Raw genomic sequence first — 5851 nt, 5'->3', positions numbered from 1 at the left:
CAGGCACGGGCGGCGCGGCGGGGCGGGCAGGCGCCGGCGGCGGCTCTCACACGGGCGCGGCCATCTTGCGGCTCCCGCCCTGCTCCGCGCCGCGCGCGGGGGCCGGCGGGACGCAAAATGGCGGGCGGGCGGGAAGGGCGTGGGGGGTGAGGTGTGCTGGCCGCTGAGGGCTGGTGGTGAGCCCGAGGGCGTCCTGTTCAGAGCGGCCTTTGGGGGTACGGGTACCCCGATCCGTGATACAGAGCCTCTGGGGCGTGGGTTGAGTCAAGGCCGATCTCAAGCCTGGGTTCCTCGGGGTGAAGTGTGATTCCGCTGTTGTTTATTGCATTGCTTGCTCTCGTTTTTGTGGGATCTCCTCACACCAGCTCATCGAGGCTGGCTGTTTTATAGAAATCACCACTTTAATTTGCAAGTGAGCAGGTCTACAACTAGCACTCAAGGATGCGAGCATATGATGGAATATATATATTGATTTTTATCTCTTTCTATTATTTTATTTTTGATGTTTTGGTTGGTCCTGTGGAGTTGGACTTGGTCCTTGTGAGTCCCCTCCAACTCAGGGTATTCTCTGCTCATACTCTCTGGTCCTACCCAAAATTATTCAGGTAGGAAAGATGGTGTCATGGTCTGTGAGCACTCAGCAGTCATGATTGTGCTGAAGGATTTGGGTCCTTCCACTGCCACCTCAGCCCCCTGCATGCTTCTTTGCCACATCCCAAGGCCGCCTGTCTCAAAGCTGGAGCTGGATCACCCCTTAGAGCCAACTTGCTTTGCTTCTTCTCCACTTCTGCAAGCTCTACAGGGACCTGCTCTGTGGTAAATGCCCATGCTCCCTACATGCTGGTGGTACAGATGCCTGAAAAAAGCTTTTACTCTGCCCAACATATGCTAGCTAGGGTGTTCTTCTGTTTTCTTCTCTCCCCTCAACAGGGCTTTCAGACCTTTTCCTACTAAGCATGATGAAATGGAGAGCACTCAGTCTGTGTGCTTTTCATGTCAGTTTCATTTTGATAGCCCAATCCTGTGGATTCTACAACACTTTATGGGAAGGTACTTTACAAAGGTAGACAGGGCACTTAGAAAATATACCTTAAACTATTAACCAGGACTGGCAGGGCCTACCAGTGCTCTCTTACTCTGCAGTCATTTATTGGTGTGTTGTACAATTCCTCTTTACAGCATTTCAGATACTTGTGTGATATGGACTAGCATAACTTGTTGTAAGCCTGGGCTCTACCAACTTACCTCAGCTCCTGACACTGGTGGTGGGCTCCTGAGTTGGCTGGTCTCTCATCTTGAGTACAGAAAGGTTGTATTGTCCACTGCAGACAGCCTGCAACACTCCCAAAGGCTGAGGGTGCTAAAACACTTGTAGCTGCATCTCTGACTACCAGCACTAGGTGTCAGGCAGTTAGACTGGTTTTTCTGAAGAGACCAGCCAGATTTTGCTAAAGGAATGATGTGCTGACGTGCATTTCTGAATAATTAAATGTCATCCATGTGTAACTAGCTGCTTGGCTTCCAGCATCTGCTGTTTTCCCTCAGTTATGGTGTCACAGCAAAACATGCAGAAATACTGCTCTGGGATGTACTCAGCTTCCAGAATCTGGAGGGACAATCAGATTATTTTTATTCCCTTAAAAACAAGCCTTCCTGATGAAGTCAGCAGCACCCATCTTGTGAGTGCTCTGGTGCACATGGCCATCTGTACTATGGATGTGTCTGCAGTGGCATACTTTCTCTGTTCACATAAAAGTAGCATACCAGATTTTTTTTTTTTTTCTTAGAACCTGTGGAAACACAAAAGGAAGTGGGAGGAAGATTGATGGGGGTACAGTAACTTTTTTGTAGGTGTGCTCATAGGTGTTGTATTTGCTTGACAGACAATCATCAGAGAACAAGAGATGTATGAAGCACCCTGGTGGGAACTGGAAAGCTAGCGCATCCTGAAAAGGATGATTTATTTTGAAGATATCGGTTTCATATGGGAAATCGAAAGAGGGAGAAACAATAGAAGCATCAAAAACGTGTTTGAAATCATGGTTCAACATGTGGTTTGGGGGAATCCTTGGTTGAAGTCATGACAATAAGCATTATCATTTTCTAAGAAATGGGAAGCAAATGGCTGGGGAAAGCTGGACTTTGGAGAAGTAAGAACTTGCCAAGGTGCAGAGTACTTACTGCAATTTCTGTCAGGAAGACAACTGAAAGAAATGGTAGCCTGGATCTGCAGAGCCAGGGACCAAATTTCCATATGAAGAGAAATGGAAGTATTTACACCAATAAGACGGTGAAATGCAAACATCAATTTTGTGGGCAAGAAAAAGTGTCCAGGGCTCAAGAGTAAGGAAGTTCTAGCTACTGTCCAATCTTGGGAGACAGCTTTCTGCTTTTGCAAAATAATCTACAGACCATGAGAATTGTCCTAGGAAGAAACAACTGAGTCAAGGGACAGAACGTGCCAAGTGAGAGACAGAGTGTACAATGTGCCCGAAGAAAACCTCACAAGAAAAAAGATATTTTAGTAGCACCACAAAAGGCTCACTTTTCTCTGCAAATTGTTTGAGGGCTGTATCGATGGCTGGGATATAACATTTAACTCAAACGGGACATCTGTCTTGATCTGAAAACGGAGTTTGATATTTAAAAAATCAGGAGAGCTTGCAAATAGGAAGAAAAATTTGCATGAATAGAAAGCAGAAATATAGGAAAACAAAATGAAAGTACAGAAATAGCGAGGGGGGGGGGGGGGGGAAATCTCAGCAGATAACATCCTGCAGCCCAATTCCTAAGTGACATTTCTGCTAAACAAGCTCATTTCCTATATATTACATTGACTCCCAAATAGTCTTGCAAAGAAACAATGTCACTGCTCTGAAGGAAAACTGGAGAGGAAAAAAAAAAAAAAAGGTGAAGAGTCAAGTTCAGGCTCTAGCATGGTAACACCACAACTTTCTGGGGGTAACGGAAGTGCTCCCTGAGGTGCTGCGAAGAGAAAGCTGAGAATACCTGCAGAGCTGTTGATGCTATCAGAAGGGGATTATGACTTCTGGTAAAGGTGGGAGAAGCCTGTGACGATAAAGATAGGTATCTCTGCTCACCAACAGGACTCTGCATGCATGTGTGTGCATACACAGGAAAATGTGGGCTCAGAGTGCCCTGGCCCCTGCTCAGCGGCAGGGCCTGAATGATGGGTAGGTAGGACTACCTTTGTGTTGGAAATCCGTGGCTGAAAGTGTGACTCAGGAGCTGCTGATACCTGTGCGGTGCTCCAGGCACTCGCTCTGCCCTCCTCCTTCGGGCTGGGGAGAGCTGGGTGCTCCCTCCAGCGTGGTCTGTGCTGAGCGACAGAGCTGCGAGCACAACAGGTTTGGCTGGTTCAGGATCCTGGCACTCAGGCAGCCAAGACAGGCAGACTTTGTTTCCCTCTCCTAAGATCTGTCTTCCATCAATTAGAGATTCTTCCATCATTTCAGTCCTCTTGATGTCAGTTGATTTTGGGGAGGTATTCCGGGTCAAATCCTGGTTGATGCCCGGGCAACAGGAGATGCTGTTGGGGAGAGCTTGTGAGTCTGGCCAAACGTGTTCTTTGGGACTGAAAACACAGCCTGTTTGCATGCAGCCCCCTGAAAAAAAGATGAATTTGCCATTGAAATGCAGGCAAGGAAATGAAAACCTTGGTGACACCTAGCACTCAGTGAGTAAATACATGAATTTATTTGCATGTAGAGCTAGAGGGGGATGTCAGGACCTGAAAGCCAAGCTCCTCTTGGGAAGAAGTCATCTTGCCACGTTTGCTGTGGCAGAGGCTGAAGACTAGTACTGTGGAAGAGATTGAGCATGGCAATACATTGGGCAAAGTGGAAGGTTCGTGTCACCGACCTGAGAGTAGCCAAAGTGGCCAGACTGTGCTTCTGAGAAGCACTGCTCATGCTAGCTGCTTCCAGACCTTTTCTATCATGACCAGGGTGTGAAAGTTCCTCCTCTGGCTTCTCCTCTCCCTGATTTTTCCTCCCTCTCCACACACCAGCCTCTTCTTCATGTCACGCTGTGCCCAAATGAACTGCAACAAATCCTATTGAGCTGGAGACCAATTTACACCAGCACTGAGCAGAAACCAAGCTACAGTAATGAAATGACCCAAATTAGGGGATTTTAAAGGGCTGATCAAATCCTCTTTACATGCCGGTGTTTTTTATTTTTTTCCTTTCTCTTTCGTAGAAATCGTTCCTGCTTCGTCCCCTTGGTTAGTATTATATACTGTCATCTCAGTGCAAGGGGTCCTTTTCACTCTGCAGCCCACAAAGGCCAGAGGCCCTTCCAGTGCTTTGTTCCCAAAAATCGCAGAGCCATCAGCAGCGGGGAACGGAGCCAGAGGAAAGTGCACACGTGTGGCAAAGGCTGACCCCAAATGACAGGCTCAAACTGTACTTCCACGGTCCCTTGCCTCCTCTAAGTCCTTGAGCAATGCTGGGTGCCTGGTAAATGCACTCAAAATCTGGGGAAAAGCCGCACTGCTGGAGCTGCACAGAAGGCACTGCTGAAGATGCTGAGCCTTCCTGCAGCGGCTTTAGTATGTTTTCCTTCTCCCCTTTAATCTGGGCCTCCAGCGACACGCACCCTTCCGTAGCTGCTGATCACTTCAAGATGTCAGAAGCTGGTCTGGAGCGAAAGAGGCAGTGAGGGGGAAACTCAGTCTTTGTCACTAGGGCCTGGGAATGTGCAGTGGATAAATAGCTTTGCAAGTCAAAGGAGTCTGGAAGTGATTTTTTTTTTTTTTTTTCACTGAATTTGAGACATTTTTTCTTCCCATTTGGAAAAGATTTCAGACTGGATTTCATGTGTTTCTTTTTTTTCTCTAACGGCCTGAGAAAAGCACTGCCCTCCCCAGCTCTCATTATGAGTTACTCACTAAGAGAAATGAGCATCTTCAATACAGAGCTGTCTTCTTGCCACATGTTTGTTTCCATGGTGCACTGATGCTTAGCTAGTGGTAACTGAAGAAAAAAATCACCTCTCTTTTTGCAACTTCACTCTCCTGCAAGGCTTTGAGAAGACTACAGTGGGTTGCCAGAAAGAAAAGTTACACTTGTACTGTAGTTTCAACAAATTTTATGGGCAGGGAGCAGAAGGGTTTCAGCAGTGAAATATACTGAAGTCAGGCTGGTTGCCCGTTCCCCAGGTACCAGCCCCTTCGGGTTCGTGGTGGATGAAATACTGAGGGCCTCAGCCTAGCTTGGTCTCAAGCCCCTAAGCATGGCCAGTGTGCAGGTCAGGATGGCCACATGAGGAAGTTACACAGGCCAGATGATAGATGAATTTCATGTTAGACTACCTGTGTGTCTTCTTGTCACCCTCTGCTCCTGACCCATCACATCCCCCAAAGGAACAGGAGGCTCTTCTGAATACACAGAAACTCCTCATTTCCTGCCAGTGCTATCAGGAGTCATGTTCTGCTTTGCTCCTTACACTAAATCACTAAATGGTTTGTGTCACACATTGGTTTTGTTTGGCTATTTTTTTTTTTGGTCTGTTTTCTCCCTCTCTCCTTTTTTTTTTTTTTTTTTTTTTTTTATATATATATATATATTTCCCTTTCATTCTCTGGACAACAGGAGGACAAACTCATGTCGTGCGCAGCAGTGACTGCGCTCAGCATCTTAGACCCACAGCGATCATCGAGCCCCACTCCTGGCTCCGCGCAGGACCACCCCAAAACCGACCCCTACGGCTGGGAGTCGCGGCTTGCGTCCCACTGCGGGACACCCTGTCCCGCTGCTGTCCCCGCCCCGTGCCGACGCGAGAGGCGTGCCGTGCCGAGCGGAGCCGGGCCGGGCCGGGCCGTGCCGAA

The sequence above is a fragment of the Oxyura jamaicensis genome, chromosome 3, assembly GCF_011077185.1.
Source record: "Oxyura jamaicensis isolate SHBP4307 breed ruddy duck chromosome 3, BPBGC_Ojam_1.0, whole genome shotgun sequence".
In the NCBI taxonomy this organism is placed as follows: domain Eukaryota; kingdom Metazoa; phylum Chordata; class Aves; order Anseriformes; family Anatidae; genus Oxyura; species Oxyura jamaicensis.
This window is presented reverse-complemented; position numbering follows the sequence as displayed.